This window comes from Pelophylax lessonae, assembly GCF_965119305.1.
Source record: "Pelophylax lessonae genome assembly, chromosome: 12".
Taxonomy (NCBI): domain Eukaryota; kingdom Metazoa; phylum Chordata; class Amphibia; order Anura; family Ranidae; genus Pelophylax; species Pelophylax lessonae.
The window spans coordinates 110954318-110973865 of record NC_138779.1 but is presented as its reverse complement, the minus strand read 5'-3'; the positions used below and the strand labels follow the sequence as shown (position 1 = coordinate 110973865).

The 19548-nt window shown below is 43.6% G+C and overlaps 1 protein-coding gene across 1 annotated transcript in view; it reads right to left on the bottom strand.

Annotated features, from left to right (window-relative positions):
* The window catches only part of LOC309568665 (cytoplasmic phosphatidylinositol transfer protein 1-like), a 279806-nt gene that overhangs the window by 219866 nt on the left and 40392 nt on the right, over positions 1-19548 (bottom strand). The window lies entirely within an intron of this gene.

Below are 19548 nucleotides of genomic sequence, written 5' to 3'. Positions count from 1 at the left end.
AAAAAAAAACGCAGATCGCCATTACGCGTTAAAAAAAAAAACAAAAATGACAAAAATCTTTCCCTTTGTTAGTAAACGCGATAACTTTTGTGCAAACCAATCAAAATACGCTTTTTGCGATTTTTTTTACCAAACATAGGTAGCATAAAACAAATTGGCCGAAAATATTAAAAAATTTTGATTTTTACATTTTATTTTGGGGGAATTTCATATAAAAAAAATGTGAAAAATATTGCTATTTTTGCAAAATTGACGCTCTTTTTTTGTTTATAGCGTGTGATCAAAAAAAAAAAAATAAAAATAAAAAATCGCACAGGTGATCAAATACCACCAAAAGAAAGCTCTGTTTGTGGGAAAAAAAGGACGCCAAATTAGTTTAGGTACAGCGTCGCACGACCGCGCAATTGTCCGTTAAAGTCACGCAGTGCCGAATCGCAAAATACCCCCTGGTCGGAATGGGGGTAAAATCTTCCGGGGCTTAAGTGGTTAAGAAGTTTTGGGCCCACGGATCTGAGTAATACCCTGGTTCATGTTTAAGAAGATCTTTCTACTGTCATTCTCAATTAGCTTATGTATATTAAAGGCAGCTTTATACAACATTCTGCAGGGGTTAAAAACAATCCCAAGCAACAACTAAAATAAACTACCAATGCATGCCAGGAAACATTCCATCTGTAGTAAAGCCAGAATATCAACTAATTTTACATTAAAGTAGGACTATAGGCAAAAGTTTTTCTTTTTTGGCTAGTGCATAGGAGTGTTATAACCCGTCAGAATTTTTTTTCCGTCATCTTTGTCTCATTATTGAGATTTCCCTACACTTCCCGTCTCATAGCCAAAACAGGAAGTGAGAGGAGCCCAGTTATCCAATTTCTCTTTATTTGTATTCTCTAGGGGACCAAGTCCATATAACATTTTGTCCTATTCAAATCCATATCTTTGTTTTTAAGCAGCAGGGTCAGACAAGTTACACCCCCTTTTCTTCTGCAGTACCTGTTTCAGAGCGCAACAAAAATCCAGAATCGAGTCATAAACAGCTGTGGGTAAAAGGATGATTCTATACCAATTTATTTAAAAGTAATTACTATAATAAGGTTTGGTGGTCTTTTGAAAGTTGTGACTGCCCCTTGCAGTTACATCCATTATCCAGCTGTGTATTTGTCACTAAATTGGCCCCTGCAATTGTCACAATGAGTCATTTTTTTTCTTATTTTTCCTATCTAAAACACGTGTATCACAGCAAGTCCTTGAGCACTCAAGCATGGAATGCTAAGCTGCACATTCCAAGCTGTGGCTTTTGTTGACCAAGCACAAAAAAAAAAAAAAAAAGGAAAAAAAAAAAAAATTTCTTGTGTGAGATATTTAGAACTGTGCTGGTGTATGTCCGAATGAGGTTACCTTAAAAAAAAAAAAAAAAAAAAAAAAAAACCTACAGTGAAAGACTGACTTAAAAAGGGGAAGTACTAAAGGGGATTTACTAAAACTGGAGCACTGAGAATCTGGTGTAGCTGTGCATGGTAGCTAATCTGCCTCTAACTTCAGCTTGTTCAATTTACAAAGTTATTGTATATTTGAGGAGTTGTCCCATTGGGGGGGAATTGGGGGAAGAGCTTGATTCTGATACCTCCTTGGATGGTCCCTTCTTTGGGGATTTCCCCTCTGGTCTATGGTCCGGGATTCACTGTAGATACTTAAAGCGGAGTTCCACCCTGGATTTTTTTTTTTTTTTTTTTTTTTTTAATACCCCCGGGACAGTCAGGGCTAGTACATTCCACAATGGCTAGCCTCTGATCTGTCCCGGGTTGCACTTACCTCTTAGGACAAATACTTACCTTGCAAACGTCTTGTCCAGCGCTGCCATCTCAGATGTGGGCAGCTTGAAGCCAGCGAGATCCCCTTCGGCGTCTTCTTCCGCCTTCTTTGGTCCCACGATGCTCTGCGCCGGCCCCGACGTCACTTCCGGGTCGCGCGCGTCATCCCTCTACAGCTTCTGGGCATGCCCAGAAGCTGTTTAGAAGGGGATGACGCGCGCGACCCGGAACTGACGTCGGGGCCGGTGCAGGCGCAATGATTCCTGGGAGCTATGACGTTCAGCTCCCAGGAATCATTGCAGAGCCAGGAAGTGACGACGGGCCACGGCCGAGGAAGGAGGAAGAAGGAAGTAAGGTAAGTATTTTTTCTTCGCTACGAGGTAAGTAAAAAAAAAAAAAATATGCGATTATCCATTTCTTTTTCAGGTGACCCGGAGCGAGAAGATGGAGGTAAGTATAAAAATAGGGTGGAACTCCACTTTAAATATACTCTGAATTTACTGCTCTTGAATTCTCTTCCTCACCCTTTTAACATCCAGTAGGATACATATGGAAGTATGTACACGCTCTATGTTCATGTGTGATGTAATGTACCTCATTGTTTTGTAAACTGATTCTATGTATATCTTCATCAATAAAACTTCTGTTAAAAGTGATTGTAAAGTCTTTTTTTTTTTTTTTTCCAAACAATAAACATGTTCTACTTACCTGCTCTGTGCAGTTGGTTTTGAACAGAGTGGTCTGGATCCTCCTCTTCTCGGGTCCCTCTTCTGTGCTCCCGGCACCTCCCTCCTGTTGGGTGCCCCCACAGCAAGCAGCTTGCTATGAGGCACCGGAGCCGAGTCAAAGCTCCTGTGTCCATTCGGAGACATGGAGCCGCTAACCCAGCCCCACTCCCTCTCTCTCCCGATTGTCTTCCTTTGACAGCAGCGGGAGCCAAACATGCCACCCTGCTGTCTCAGCCAATGAGGAGAGGAGTCGCGGGCAGCTGAGAAACTCCTGAAACACCGCTGGATAAAGATGGGCTCAGGTAAGCATTAGAGGGGATGAGGAGGGGGGTTGCTTCACACAAATTGCAATGCATTAAGATAAAAAAAAAAAAATCATCTGCCTTTGCAATCACTTTAAGCTTTGACAATAAAACCTGGAACCTGATTGGTTTCTATGCAAAAGTTGCACCATGCAGTTAATAAATAACTCCCAGTGCAACCAGGCACCCAAGGGCTACGGCAAGTCATTGCTTTTTAAAGCTTGTAATCTTTTTAGCTCTGAGTTTATGTTGGCTGCAATCGCCTGCCTGATGTACTTGTCACAATGCAGCACGGTGATCTTGATACAATATCTCTATCACAAATACCAGGTCATTTTTTGTTTTCCCTCTGTAAATGTAATGCAGGGGTGGGGAACCTTTTTTCTGCCAAGGGCCATTTGGGTATTTATAAAATCATTCGGGGGCCGTAAAAAATTATCACCTTAAAAATTAGCCTGTTATATTTGGTCAAACATTAAATTAACTCACCTCTAATGTGATGGCTGCAACTGCTTCTCTTTGGTGAGGTGTGTGATGTTAGCTGGTATTGATGTTGCTACTCGCAACAGGTTTTCCAGGTTTGCGTCGGTCTGTCTGGAGCGCAGTCGACTTTTTTGTGGTGGTAAGTTTTGAAAAGAACTGCTGGCGGGTACAGCTGGCTGGTACTTCTGGTGGGTACAGCTGGCCGGTACTGCTGTGGGTACAGCTGGCTCAGGCTGGTACTGCTGGCTTGTACTATGATGCGAGTACTGCTGGCTGGTACTACTGGCTCAGGCTGATACTGCTGTGGGTACTGCTGACTCAGGCTGGTACTGTGCTGTAGATACTGCTGTGGGTACTGCTGACTCAGGCTGGTACTGTGCTGTAGATACTGCTGTGGGTACTGCTGGCTCAGGCTGGTACTGTGCTGTGGGTACTGCTGGCTCAGGCTGGTATTGCTGTGGGTGCTTCTGGCTCAGGCTGGTACTGCTGGCTGGTACTGTGCTGTAGGTACTGCTGGCTGGTACTGTTGTAGGTACTGCTGACTCTGGCTGGTACTGCTGTGGGTACTGCTGGTTAGGGCTGGTACCGCTGTGTGTACTGCTGATTCTGGCTGGTACTGCTGTGAGTACTGCTGGCTCTTGCTGGTACTGCTGGCTCTGGCTGGACGAGGTGATGTTTCCTGTATTGGTCACAGGCAGAGTGCATTTGATATCACTCTGCCTGTGACTCCCTCAGACTGTCATAACAGAGCAGGAACTATACAGGAAGCATCGGCTCCATTCTGACAAATCAGCTGAGAGACACAGACTCAGCTGCATGGGGGGCCGGACCAGATGACGTATCCGGCCCCCGAACTGTAGGTTCCCCACCCCTGATGTAATGTAAATGTAGTACATTCTCCAGCAAGAACAAACCCCTTTGATTAGGAATTTAAGTAGATACCTCACACACCAAAAAAAAAAAAAAAAAAAAAAAAAAGGGCCTCTTCCCCCACAACCTTGTCTGGTTGTTGTGGGGGTCTGCAGGGGGAAGTTCAGCTTGTCAGAATCTGGAAGTCCCCCCACCAAATACCTATTCCAAAGCCCTCCCAGCATGAATGAGTGTGGGGTACATAGTGGTCATATATGGGCAGTGATGTCACTGCTATACCCCCTTTCGCTTCAAAAAGGCAAGTATCCCCAGTGACAGAGATAGATAGATAGATAGATAGATAGATAGATAGATAGATAGATAGATAGATAGATAGATAGATAGATAGATAGATAGATAGATAGATAGATAGATAGATAGATAGATAGATAGATAGATAGATAGATAGATAGATAGATAGATAGATAGATAGATAGATAGATAGATAGATAGATAGATAGGGTTAGAATGCTTCTTTATATGATGCACTGATTTCCGCAGAGCAAGCTAAAGTTTGGGCATTCTTCCAAATGCCCAAACTACCTAGGTTTAGTTTGAACCATCAGCTTATCCTTCACGCCTAAGGGTAAAACAAATCGAAATACTTAAGCCCAAATTTGCAATGTGTAAGTAAAACTGTACAACTATTTTGTGTATCCAAGTTTTTTTTTTCTTTTTAATTCAAAGCGGAGCTTCACCCAAAAGAGGAAGCTCCACTTATCTGCCGCCTCCCCCCTCCAGTGCCACATTTGGAAGGGGTGATGGCATCACTGGATTCGAGGACAGGTAAATGTCCTAATATTAAAAAAGTCAGCAGCTGTAGTGTTTGCTGCTGGCTTATAATTTTTTTAGTGGGGGGCTGGACCTTCTCTTTAAACACAGGGCTCGACAAACCCTAGGCACCAGGTCGACATGACCAACAGAAACCGCATCCTGGCGCCTGGGTTGCCACTAGCCCACTCACTGCAACTCCTGACTGACTACCAGGACACACAGCTCAGAATGCCGGGCAGCTGATCCTTCACTCTAAGCACTTTTTTAGATGGGTGGTAAAATGTGCAGTAGAGACATGTTTTTGCCACCCACCAACTGCCACCCTTAAGCTACAATAGGCAGCAGATGAGGGTATTTTACATGTCGCAGTCACAATGCATTCGCATAATAGGGAGTTTACACTATAACAGGTTTGTAGTGTCATTCTTTCTGGCCAGCCTATAACCATGTGATAAAAACGAATTTATGCAGCGCTAGCTTCAATAAAGTGATAAGTGCTGTGATATATGAACAATATTCAATGATTTATAAAGTGCATAGTAAAGATCATATACACAAAGTGCTAAAAAATATATGCAATAGCCAATAAATTATAAAGTGCATGTATACACATAAGTGGTTAGATATACTCCAAAAGAATATTCAGTGCTTGAAACAAAAAGTCCTTATGGTGATCCAATTAAGGTGCCAAAAATAATTCAGGTGCTTGCAAAGTGACAAGGTGCCCCTCAAGGTTCCCCACTCACCAGATTGCAGATATATTAAGACCTTCAAGACTATTGCACATTGCCCGGGATCTTTAAGGACCAGAACTTCTCCTGTGTAGCCTTCACCTATAACCATGGCGTTACATTGGAGTTATTGACTGGCCGCTCTGCTGTAAGGTTGGGTTAGGGGGCACAAATTACTTTCCCTTCCCTGGGGCGCGGACAACCCACGCTATTAAAAAACCCTGGCTCCTAAATTTTTTTTAACTGGCTATTGCTTAACAGTTGCTATTACCATAACCTACCGCCAAAGAACAACCCAAAATAATTTCTCCTGCTCCTGACGATCACAGCAATACCACATGTGTAGGTTAGTGGTTGTTTGTGCCCGTAGGTACAGCCCTGAAAAACAATAGTTATTTTTTAAATCCTACCCAACACAACACGGAAACTGACACAGATTAAATAAAAATAAAATAAAAAATCTGGCCGCAAAAAAAAAAAAAAATTACTGACCTTGATCTAGGTATTTATTTTTTTCCCCCCCTGCACACATTTTTCTTCTCGATCTCTGCAAGGACAGAGGGATGCAATGTATCTCTCTCATCCATTCACAAAGGTTATGAAACTGAGAACATTTCTCTCAGTTCCATTCTCGGCAGTTCTCAGAGGAAAATTCTCATCTGGCACCCTGTTTATGAAGCAGGTAACTTCAGTTCTCACAGGGAGAACAGAGAAGTTTTTCTTTATAAAATGGCAGAGATCCATGTAAAAGTGAATGGACTGTCTGCAATCTCGTGAGACCTAGCGAGATTACAGTACGAGAAACCCCCACCTCATGTTAATAAAATAATTTGTCCTCTACCACACTATATATATATATATATATATACACACAATCACATATATATATATACATATATATACACACACACAAAAAAATATGACAGGGGGACATGTTTACTGTTTTGGGGGTCTGATCGAGTCAATCTTCCTTCTTCCCCCTCAGTTCTGTCTTCTCTCCCCAATTCTCCACCTCTGGGCTGGTGAATCTGGGAGTTTGAATTCTGGCACAGATCGCCAGTGAAGTGTGGAGATCGCAGCTTTATAAAACTGGCTGTTTCTGTGTCATAAACAGATAATGTTCAGGATCGCGGCTCATCTCAGTTTCATAAAAAAAGGACACCAAAGACAAAACACCAGGACAGACTTCACAGTGACCGATCACTGATACCCAGAGGCCATCACAGTGATCAGGTACGCAGAATGGGATGCACTCCCAGCACAAAGGGAGTTACGCAAATATGCAGCCCCACTGTAAAAAGCCTAGTTCAGTGGGGCTGCATATTTGCATACAGTTGGCGTGAAGCAGGGGATAAAGTGATTGTAAACCTCAGACATGAAATCTGAAAAAAAGCATATCCCTCTATAGTGTGTACTTGTCTCAATAAAGAGCACTAAGTGTAATTTCTCTCTGCTGCCTTCTTCCTCTGCCATCAGCAGGAGTCACATCTGACATGTGAAGGGAGGGATCTCCAGCTGATTGACAGCCTCAGCTCTGTACCCTCTAGAGGGGGGTGTATCCGTTCCATCCAGTAATGTCAACTCTCTGCCCCTTTTCTGAACTCTACATCTATTCAAAGTGCAGAGTTTAAAAAATTTGTCAGAGAAGCAAAGAAATTGCAGATAAACTGGTACAGCTTTTGTAGGAGGATTGGTTTCATCTCTGTATCACCTGAGGCCAGTCACTTCACTGGATATATGTAAGGGTTTGCAACAACTTTAAAAACATCACATTTGTATATATAGGATTAAAGAAACCAGTGACAGTGGGAATCTGTTATACAGATAACAGAAATACTTGTAGCCCGTTTTTGGCTTCTGCCAAAAACGGGCTACAGTTGGGCTTGGAGACCAAACCGTCAGCTCATCTCATCTCTAGTGTCCACCTCAGGGTATCCATTTTGGTTAGTGTACTCTCGAATTGCCAGCAACTTATTGAGTGTGATTCAGCGTCTGTGTGCGTGACCCAGCATTCCTCTGGATGATTTATCTTGGTAATATATATATATATATATATATATATATATATATATATATATATATATATATATATAAGTCAATCCATTGTAAATGTAATTTTATATATTTTTTTTATTATTATTATAGTGGTTTTTATCGGCACCATCCAGTGTGCTTTGAGTCTACTTTTACCACACACACACACACACACACACACACACACGGTAATACAAGTATTAAACATGTCCTTATTTTTCTAGGTAAGGCCATTTCTAAAGGTCGCTTGACATGAAATTATCACCAAATGTCAGTAACAACCAATGCAATCCATACATAAAGAAACCAAAAAAAAAAAAAAAAAGGTTCAGAAATTAGGTTATGTGTAATAAAAACCGAATGACACAGGGAAATCATATTGAACACATGAAGAAGAAAGGGAGGTGCAAAAGGATATTGAAAGCCAAGACACCAGGGGCGTGGCCTGACCATGATGGCATGAGGACGCATCTTCCGTGAGTTCCCGATACCCCGAGCCCTGCTCCTGTCCTGCAGCAGCTGTTCCTCCGCTACTTACAGTGCATTGCGAAAGCATTCGGCCCCCTTGAACTTTGCGACCTTTTGCCACATTTCAGGCTTCAAACAAAGATATAAAGCTGTAATTTTTTGTAAAGAAACAACAACAAGTTCTCCACAACAGTATCTCGGACCTGCCTGGTGTGTTCCTTGTTCTTCATGACGCTCTCTACGCTTTAAACGGACCTCTGAGACTATCACAGTACACGTGCATTTAAACGGAGACTTGATTACACACAGGTGGATTCTATTTATCATCATTAGTCATTTAGGTCAACATTGGATCATTCAGAGATCCTCACTGAACTTCTGGAGAGAGTTTGCTGCACTGAAAGTAAAGGGGCTGAATAATTTTGCACGCCCAATTTTTCAGTTTTTTATTTGTTAACAAAGTTTGAAATATCCAATAAATTTCGTTCCACTTCATGATTGTGTCCCACTTGTTGTTGATTCTTCACAAAAAATGACAGTTTTATATCTATGTTTGAAGCCTGAAATGTGGCAAAAAAGGGGGCCGAATACTTTCGCAAGGCACTGTGTGTGTTATATATATATACACACATATACATACATGTATTGGTCACAGCCGTCATGTGATCAGGCGGGCCAATCACAGGGCCCTCCTGCCGAGTCTTGTTGCTCTGTGTCCTGGGGACACAGGCACATCGAGATCGCGCCGTTGCGCGTGCCCGTGGCGGCGTGATCTCTCTCCTTCTGAAGGACGTTCCGGAACGTTCGATCAGAAGGACGAGACTCCCACCCGGCCGTATATGTACTATGGCCTGGGTGGGAGGTGGTTAAAAGAGGCCTACTTCTGAGATGACAGCCATGCAGACCAATTTGATGCAGTGTGCGGCAGTCGCAGGACAAGTCGCACAAGTGTGAAAGGGGCTTTACATGTGTGATGCAAACACTGTTTATAAATGTGTGCTGGATCTACGCGCAGGTTTGCATTTCTGCATGAGCACATTGATTGTGGGGGAAGGAAGGGGTTGGTCACCAACCTACCCCAAGCCAATGACTGAATAAGGAAGGAGGAGAAGTAACACTTTAATCAGGCAACAACTTTACCCTTTGCTCCTGTAAAAAACTTGAAATTGAAACACTACTGTGCAATGCAAGCAGCCGATTGGGGTGTAGGACCACATGTTTGGGCCAGGCAAGTAAAACATAGCATACAATGGTGTTGGATTAAAAGAGGGAGCAGAGTCGCCAAGTTTAGGGTAATGGCCAGTTCACACCATAGAAACGCAGTCCAGATGCATTCAATGCTTTTCTGCATGCAAGTTTTTGGTGAGTTTTTGATGCAGTTCAGTGCATTTCCCCCCCCCCCCCCTACTATTTTCTTAACCTCAAGGACCTGTGTTCCAGTGAGTTTTACAGCATTCCAGTACAGTGCAGAAAAATGCACCATGTTCTACTTTTTTTTTCTGGAACTGGAATGCACTGGAACTGACCATACTGGTGTGAACTATGCCATTGAAAACCATACAACCTACTAACCATGTGGTCATGCAGAAAAAAATGCACTGGACAGCATGTGGTGTGAACTTGCCCTTAGGGAAAATGTAGAAGATACAAAGTGTTTAAACACACACAAAGGATTGTTTTACTTCTACCTTACTAATCATTCAACATGTAGTTCTTGCACTAATGGCAAACAAATTAAAAAACTATACATTGTCAATAGGATTGTTTACTATTTACATCAAGATAATACAAATTACAGAGCCATAAAACTACAGAACTGTTAAACAGCAATGTATTTGTCCTTCTACATCATGTTTAAGTCAAATGGACTGTGCACTTTGCAAATGCAGTTGCACTCATTTTCCCCAGAGCTTAGTACATGAGGTGAAACACTGGTGGTGCAAGCAAAAATGTGTTTTTTGGTTTACTTTTTTTTTTTTTTTTTTTTATTTGCCTTGCACGCGACTGGGTATTCTTTAAAAAGAAGTGAAGCTTCATCACATGTACCAAGTTCTGAGGAAAAGGAGCGCAACTGCACAGTCTATTTGCCTTGAAGTAAATCAACCCCACTGTGTGCAAAAGTGTCGTGTACTAAAGAGCTACTGAATTACGTACAACTGCAATCCGTTTTAACATAAAAGTAGGTGAATGTGTTCTACAATATCTAGGACTAGAGTTCTTCAAGTGATTGTTCTCTTTGCACTATATATTTTATAAGCATCACGTGTAATTACAGAAGCTTTATTTGTGCCAGCGGTACGCAGAGAATTTTACCGAGCATTGTGCAGCTTAACAATGAAATAAAATACATGGCTAATTAGAGGATGTATAATTAATCATGTTCAAGCAAAAACAGGACTTCTATTTCATACAAGGTTGTCACTTGACACATCCATACTGAGTTAGATTTTCCCTTTGCCTGTAAGACTTCTAATTATGAAAGCACAGACTTTTCACCCAGGCGTCACCTAATACTTTTCATAAATTGCCTCATCTTATTCCTTTTAACAAACAAAGATGTACAATTTGAGACTCATTTACTAAACTATCTGAGAAGAGATCTTTCACAGCCAGTCTATTGCAGCTTTGTAGTCCATGCTAGGACTAATGCAGTTCTGTTTAAGAACACACTCGCTCACCCTTCTGAATTAGGGCCAAAAAATTTGATGGAATTAGGCCCCTCAATGCTGGACACTTTCACCCCCTTCTAGCCCAGACCAATTTTCTGATTTCAGCGCTGTTCCACTTTAAATAATATTTATGCAACATTAACGCAACATTTTTATATTTTTTTGGAGACATGCATTGCTTTTGTTGGTGGTATTTAATTACCACTGGGTTTTTTTTTTTTGCCATCAAAAAAATAAATACATAAAAATAAAATACTGAAAATTATAATTTCTGTTATAAAGTTTTGCAAATAAATCTAGCTCAAAATGCATTCCATTACATTTCGTTGATAAAAATAACAAAAATCAGTATATATTATTTAATCCTTGTGAAAAAGTTATACACCTACATACATGACTATATGGTCAAAAGCATGAGCTATAACAGCTTCCACTCTTCTGGGAAGGCTGTCCACAAGGTTTAGGAGTGTGTCTATGGGAATGTTTGACCATTCTTCCAGAAGTGCATTTGTGAGGTCAGGCACTGATGTTGGAAAAGGCCTTTTTCTCTTGTAGGATTAGAGCAGTGGTCTCCAAACTGCGGCCCTTTTCTTGCATTTATCCGGCCCTTGGGGGGACTATTCCTCTCACTAAAATAATGGAACATTATTCTTCCCCACTGATCTAAATGATAGAATACTGGTCCTCCCACTAACATAAGCTAACCGCCAAGCCAGAAGCATTGTTTACTCCAACTAACATTGGGGCATTTTATGGTCGGACTCCCTATAGCAGGGATCGACAAACCCACTACATGGGCAACAATTAGGTGACCTCCAAAACAGGAATGGTTTTACATGTGGAGGCACTGACTTTTTTCACTACTTCTCTTTACTGACCGTTTTTCACTTGTTTTGCATTTGGCTAGGGTCAGTGTCACTACTGGTAGCATGAGGAGATACCTAGACCCTATAGATGTTGTACAGGTGGTCCAACTCCGCCAGGATGGCACATCAATACATGCCATTGCCAGAAGGTTTGCGGTGACTTCCTTCACAGTCTCAAGAGCATTGAGGAGATTCCTGGAGACAGGGTCGTAGAAGGTCCTTAACCCATTAGCAGGACCGGTATCTGCTCCTTTGTGCAAGGAAAAACAGGATGAGCACTGCCAGAACCCTACATAGACCTCCAGCAGATCACTGGTGTAAATGTCTTTGACCAAACAATCAGAAACAGAATTCATGAAGGTCGGCCGAGGGCCCGACGTCCTCTAGTAGGCCCTGTGCTCACTACCCAGCACCGTGAAGCTCGATTGGCATTAGCCATTGAACATCAAAATTGGCAGGTCCACCACTGGCACCCTGTGCTTTTCACAGATGAGAGCAGATTCACCCTGAGCACATGTAGCAGATGTGGAAGGGTCTGAAGAAGCTGTGGAGAACATTTTGCTGCCTGTAAAATCGTTCAGCATGACCGGCTTTGGTGGTGCGTCAGTGATCATCAGGGGAAGCCTATCCATTGGGGGGGGGGGGGAGAGAACGCACGGACCACTACAGGCTAGACAATTACACCCTGACTTTCTTAAGTATCAAGCGGAAATCCTTGGACCCATTGTCAGATCCTACAATGGTGCAGTGGGTCCTGGGCTCCTCCTGGTGCACAACAATGCCTGGCCTCATGTGGCAAGAGTAGCAGCTAGTTCCGAGAGGATGAAGAAATTGATACTATTGAATGGCCCCCTTGATCGCCTGACCTAAATCCAATAGAACACCTCGGACACCTGGAACATTATGTTTCGGTCCATCCAATGCCGCCAGGTTGCACCTCATTCTATTCAGGAGTTCAGTAATGCCCTGGTCCAGATCTGGGAGGAAATACCCCAGGACACCATCTGTCGTCTAAAAAAGGAGCATGCCCCAACATGGTCAGGCATGCATACAAGCATGTGGGGGGCCATACAAACTATTAAGTACCATTTTGAGTTGCTGAAATTTCGACTAGCCTGCAGCATCATGTTTTCACTTTTAGCTGAATTCAAAGACACCCACGAAAATCACTCTAGGTTGATAATTTGGCATCCTTTCTTTCCTAACACATTACCAAGTCCATATCAGTATAGATATCCAGCATGATATTTGTCCTGATTAAGATCCCATGCGTTTTCAAAGTGTTCCTTTAATTTTTTTTGAGCAGTGTATATGCGTTTCACTTTTTGAATTGAATTACTGAAACATAACTTTTTGATGAGATTCAAATTTTTTTGGAGATTCACCTGTACCGAGTAGAACTTTGAAAGGGTATGAACAAAGGACCAGATGATGGCCTTACAAAGCTGAGCAACAGAAGCTTGTCAGAATGCCCAGGAAACAACCACTGATGTGGTGAAGCGACCATGCAAATGTACAGAAGGAGTTTTCTCCTTAAGTGTGTAAGCTCTGGCAATGAAGTGTCCCCCCATCAATCCAGCGAGAGTTACCTTGAAAGCAGAAGTCTCTTGCAAGGGCCTGAGGGTATAACTAATAGGGAGTCGGACAAAAGCTTTTGCTTTGAGGTAGACTTTGAAGGCTCTGACAACATCCAGGCAGTGAAAATTTCCTTTGGGTGCTTTGGAGCAGGGCATCGAGATGGGACTTTGCCTTCATTGATATGGAAAACCGACACCAACTTAGAAAGAATGGATGTTATTGAGCGCAAGACTACTTTATCCTTGTGAAGAATGATGGCTCCTTTCAAGAGACCTGCCAACTCAGGCCAGGTTCTCCTTAAGTCCTGTTTGTAGGAAGGTCTGAATAAAAGACCGAGTAATCTCTGGGATTGAAGTGCCTTTGTTCACACCAGGTCCATACCACTAAAGCCAGTGACTGCGGAGCAGGTCTGGCTTGGTGGGAAGAGGCTAGGGGTCATTAGTTGAGTACAGGCTTTTTTGGGCCAGTTTGGTAAGGTGCAATGAGAATTACCAGTTTTTTTCTTGCTCTATTTTGTAGAGCATGGGAGGCAAAATTCACATTGGAGGCAGAGAATGGAGGCAGAGAATGGATCGGCTTGAAATGATCAAAGTATCCAAGTCCAGTAATAGAGGATCCTTGGTCCTGGGCACAAATAAAAGGTAACTTGCTGTTGGATCTGGAGGCTGGGATATCCATGACTGGATCCCCCATCTCTAACATATCAGATTAGAGTTTGGCCCATTCCTCTTGGTTCAAGTGGCTTTGTGGGCCAAGTCTTGCGCCATAAGGAAAGGCTGAACATATTTTTTCAAGTTGAAGTCTGGGTTGAGGGGCTCTGAAGCTTTGGAGGAAGAAGAGGCACCTGAGAAAGGAGATTTTGGAACTTTTCACTGGGGATTGTTACAATCCTTGTTGAAATTTAGATATAAAATTACAGTGGTGCCATCTCATAAAAAGATTAAATAAAATCAAAATGAATAACTCATACAAACAAAAAATCAGTCCAACATGCCCATATGCCAGGTGACCAGAAGTACTAGCACAGCATCAACATGTGGTGATATGTTTTTTGAGATAGTGCAGCGGTTATTTATATTTTTTTTACTTTAGGTGTCAGTATCTTTTTTTCCCCTCTCCTTTTTCACGTGTCACTCTATTTTACACTACATACAAGTGGATTGTCTTACAGGTAGCTTCAGCTCACCAGGCTTTACACGGAGGCCATTTTGAAATTGTGTGAGTTCAGCTATATATAGTTCATAAAAAATAAATAAAAAGTTAAAGCGGAGTTCCACCCAGTGAACGTTTTTTTTAATAAAAATACCCCCGGGACAGTCAGGGCTAGTGCATTCCACAATGGCTAGCCTCTGATCTGTCCCGGGTTGCACTTACCTGCAAGAAGAAATACTTACCTTGAAAATGTATTCTCTAGCACTGCCATCTCAGGTGTGGACAGCTTGAAGCCAGCGCGATCCTCTTCTGTGTCCTCTTCGTCTTCTTCGGTCCCACGATGCACTGCGCCGGCCCCGCAGTCACTCCGGTGCCTCAGCGTCATCCCTGCACAGCTTCTGGGCATGCCCAGAAGCTGTTTTGCAAGGCATGACGGCGCCTGCAACGGAACTGACGTCGGGGCCGGTGCAGGCGCATTGATTCCTGGGAGCGATGACGTTTAGCTCCCAGGAATCATTGCATTACAGGAAGTGACGAATCGCCGTGGCCGCCGAGGGGAGGAAGAGGAAGGTAAGTATATTTTCTTCTAAATGAGGCAAGTAAAAAAAATAAAAAATTGCGATTATCCATTTGTTTTTCAGGTGACCCGGAGCGAGAAGATGGAGGCAAGTATAATTTTAGGGTGGAACTCCACTTTAACTTTTTAGGACAAAAATAAATGCACATTTTTGAAAAAAAAAAAAAAAAAAAGTGCATTTAGTTTTTCGAGCCTGGAAAGCACTGCACCAGCGATCCCGTATGGGCAAGCAGATACAATCTGACAGGAAGAGAGCATGAACTACCACTGCTTTACAGTGCCATGGTAGCTCATTGAAAACTAGAAGCCAACAGCCGCAAAGGCTGCCAGATCTTGTAGTTTTCTTTTCACAGGACACTGAAAGAGTGACGTGGCTGGGCGGGTGGAGCCCTGTTTAGGCATGTTTTTTTTTTAAATTGTGTCAGTTAGCGGGGGGTGTTGGAAGCTCTCCGCTAGCTGTCAGATTGGGGGGTTCATAACTGGTTACACCTTTATTCATGCTTTAACAAAAATGACATGTGGAAAAAAAAAAAGTAATCTGGCAAACTAAATTCACAGTGAAAGAAAAAAACTCCAATCACTTTCAGAATTTGATCATCAGAATAAAATATCATTGAATGCCAATCTCTTCTTTTAACCAAACCGTTAGTCATCTTTAATGAGTCACCCTGACTTCTGATATAATCCTCTTATATAAACATTTAACAAAGAGAAACCTAGGTAACTTTTTTGTTCTTTTTGCATGCAATTTCGAAAACTGGAACTATAAAAAAAAAAAAAAAAAAAAGTCAGTCATACTATTTTTAAATCAATATAAGCACAGCTCAAGATTGTCATTTTTAGTTTGCTTAGATTTTTATCCAAAAGCACAGCCATTTTAAATCTAGTTCATTTAATTCACAAAAGTGCTATGTGTAGTTACATATAAATGCTTCTCAACTGCACACTACCTGGAATTTCCAAAGCTGGCCATAGCCATTAGGTGCAGACAGGCTGGGCACCAGGGACAAACGCAATCAGACAAGGTCTTTCTTTTCCCCAAATCAAGCTTTTTAGGGCTGCTGTCACCTACCTTGGCAAGAATGGATCATCACACCCTTACAGTGGCAAAGCCTACACTGGCTGTTGTAGTCAGAGAGAATAGCAAAAAAAACCCCACGAGACTGACACTTCATCAAAACAGACTGCAGAGAATTGCTGCAACAAGATGTGACCCCCACCCACCATATAGGTTAAAGAGGACCCATACTATGGAAGCTGTGCCCGAAAAAAGCTAGCAGAAGGCCACGGACAAGCCACCATTACCTGTAGGATCCTTTCGGATAGTTTTTTTCCCCCCGCTAGGACAGACATGCACGTCTTGTTACATGCGGTGTCTAGGTGTGGTGTGGCAGCCATCTTTGCAGAGGAGCTGGTCTTCCTCATATCAAACTACCTGATAAATGATGATCTGATGACTGTTGGGCTAATGATTAAGTAGCAGCAGGAGAGGTGGAAGAAGTGCATATACACAGAATGAATAAAGCAAAAGAAAGGAGATCCCTGCACTTGATGTGCCTAGGCACTCCTGTACTTAGATCTCACACTGCAAATATGAGGCTATGAGGCCCTGTTCACACCTGAGCGATTGTCAGCTCGTAAAATCGCTCATCAAGCAAAATCCCATTCATTACAATGGCTGAGCAGGAGGATGACAGCTGTGTCTCCGCGCTGTGTGCAGAGACACAGCTGTCAGTTCCCCATGCATCTCTATGGGAAAATCTGATGGGAACGGATAGTCGGTCTGTTCTCATCCGATCCCATCCGATCCGCTGAACAGATGGAAAAATAGGGTTTCCATTCGTCCAGATTTGACGGATCGGATGTCAGCAAAAAAACAGACAGGCGGATCTGAACGGTCCCCCTGTGTGAAAGAGCCCTTAGGCTCAAACGTAGCCTTTGGATAAGTTTACATGCGCAGCAGTCTCTATTGCCCCTCAGAAGCAAGCATTGTGTCCGCAGCATGTGTACAGCCTCCTCTGACTGTAGGTTATTTTCGTTTGGTGCCCAGAGGGAGGGGGTGGAAAAACCCTGGTCCAAAACCTGTTTTTTTATCAGGGTGCCGTCAAATGACTCCTCTCTGCAGATTTTAACTGTGGACCATATAAGGTCTGCACGTCTCTTGTTATACCACAGAGGGGAAAAAAAAAAAAAGAAAAAAACACCACATCTTTATCCAAGTACCCTGGACAAAATCTATATGCCCAAGGTTTCCTCATCCACAAACAGCCACTGTATCAGGGCTGCTGACAGATTCTTTTTCATATGAAGCCTCGCTTTATAAAAACACATTTAGGCTGGGTTCACGTAGGTCACAGCAGGGGGTTCAGTGCGAATCAGGTCCCAATTTTTACCTTAATTCTCACCCGAGAACAGAGCCAAAGATGCACAGGACCCTTTTCCAATGCTGACCGCGGCCGCCCACACCTGTGTTAACCAGCTCAATTGAGAGCCAATCAAACTCGGGCATGCGAATTGGATGTTGTGAAACCCACATCAGTGTGAACCCAGTCGTCTGCCTTACCCACATGATAGGTGAAATCAGTTTCTTAGCAGCATGTCTAGACTCCAGGTGCTGCGTGCAAGCACCCAACTGAAGACTTTTAGGCCAACGCAGCTGCATGGACACAGCCGCTCATCCTAATGTGACAGGTGTGCAGGTGAGCAGACCATGTGCATTCAGGGCCAATCCCCTGCACCCTAGCCATATAGGGAGGAGCAGCTGTGTCCTTGCAACTGCTGCATCCTAATAGGTTTCAATGGGCTGCGAGCATGCAGCATGTGGAGTCTAGATGCGTTGCTTTTAACAGCCCATTCAGAGCCCATTCACACTAGTGCGACTTGTGAGGCAACTTGTGTTGCCCCAGGTAGCTTGACATAACAAAAGCAATGTTAATCAGTGCCATCTTAATTGGCACTACTGAAGTTGCTCCAACTTCAGAAAAGGGTCCTGTACTACTTTGAGGCGACCTGTGATCCGACTGTCCCATATACTTCAATGGGAGTTGCCTCCTTATCTTAATTGACACGACTTGTTATCAGACTTTCCAAGAAGAAGAAAGATTAGCCAGGCATTCCCCACAGACAAAGTCACAAGTCTCCACGCAAGTCTCCACGCAAGTCTCCACGCAAGTCTCCACGCAAGTCTCCACGCAAGTCTCTACGCAAGTCTCTACGCAAGTCTCTACGCAAGTCTCTACGCAAGTCTCTACGCAAGTCTCTACGCAAGTCTCTACGCAAGTCTCTACGCAAGTCTCTACACAAGTCTCTACACAAGTCTCGGGGCGACTTTCTGGTAGTGGTAGTGTGAACCAGCTCTTAGAGTATATGGGCCTCTGTGCCACTGTGAACAATGCCATAATATTGTAAATAACTCTGCTACAAAACGAGAGGGGGGGGGGGGAACGCTTAGCCCCCGTTCACACTGGGGCGACCTGTCAGGCTACCTGGTCGCCCGACAGGTCACCTGGCATAGAGAAGCTGAGGACCCGTTCTAATAGGAGCGACACAAGTCGCTCCGACTTAGAAAAAGGGTCCGGAGCTTCTTTGGGGCGACCTGGAGCGACCTGCATTGACTTCAATGTTATGAAGTCCGTGCCGGCCGCTCTGAGGTCGCGGTGTGAGCAGCGCGCCATGACCTGTGAGGTCGCCCCGGGAAGTCGGATCGCCCCAGTGTGAACGGGGCCATAGTTTATCATTAGCCTACGATGTAAAGCACATGTGTCAAAACACAAGGCCTGCGGGCTAAATCCAGCCCTTCGGGCCATTTCATATGAACCTCACACCTTTCCCGGAGTTGCAGCGCCTCCCTTGTCTCAGCAGTCGGAAGCAGAGGGAATGACAGAACTCCCCCGCCAGATCCTGTGCTTCTCCATGCAGCCGCAGAGAGGCTCCTCTCTGCACTCCCTTATCTCAGCAGTCCGCAGCAGAGAGGACACAACAACTCCTACAGATCCTGTGCTTCTCACTGCAGCATCCCTTCATCTCTGCCTCCCCTGGTCTCAGCCTTCAGCAGGCTCAACCCCACCTCTGGACCTCCTCCAGACCCTGCCCTCTCTTCTTCCCAGCTGTACCTCCAGCCTTTTCCCAGCAGCAGCACATGGTGTGTGGGGGGGGGGGGGCGTGTGCACTAATGTGGGTGGGGAAGATCTTGACATCTGAAGTGAGGTGGACGGGATGCTCTGGACATCGGCTTATAAACATTATGAGAATACTACAATTCCATGCAATTTGAAAAGGAGGGTCACACACCGCTGGTATGGTCCGCAACCTTTCTTGGAGAATGCCAAGATAGAACCCCGTGGTAGAACCACGTTCTGTCTTAGTCTCCAATAAATTTTGTTTTTCCTGCTTTTTTTACCTTGCAAGAAAAACTTTTCCCTTAAATCCTATGGGGCTCTTAACACCACTGCGTTACAAGTGTGGTG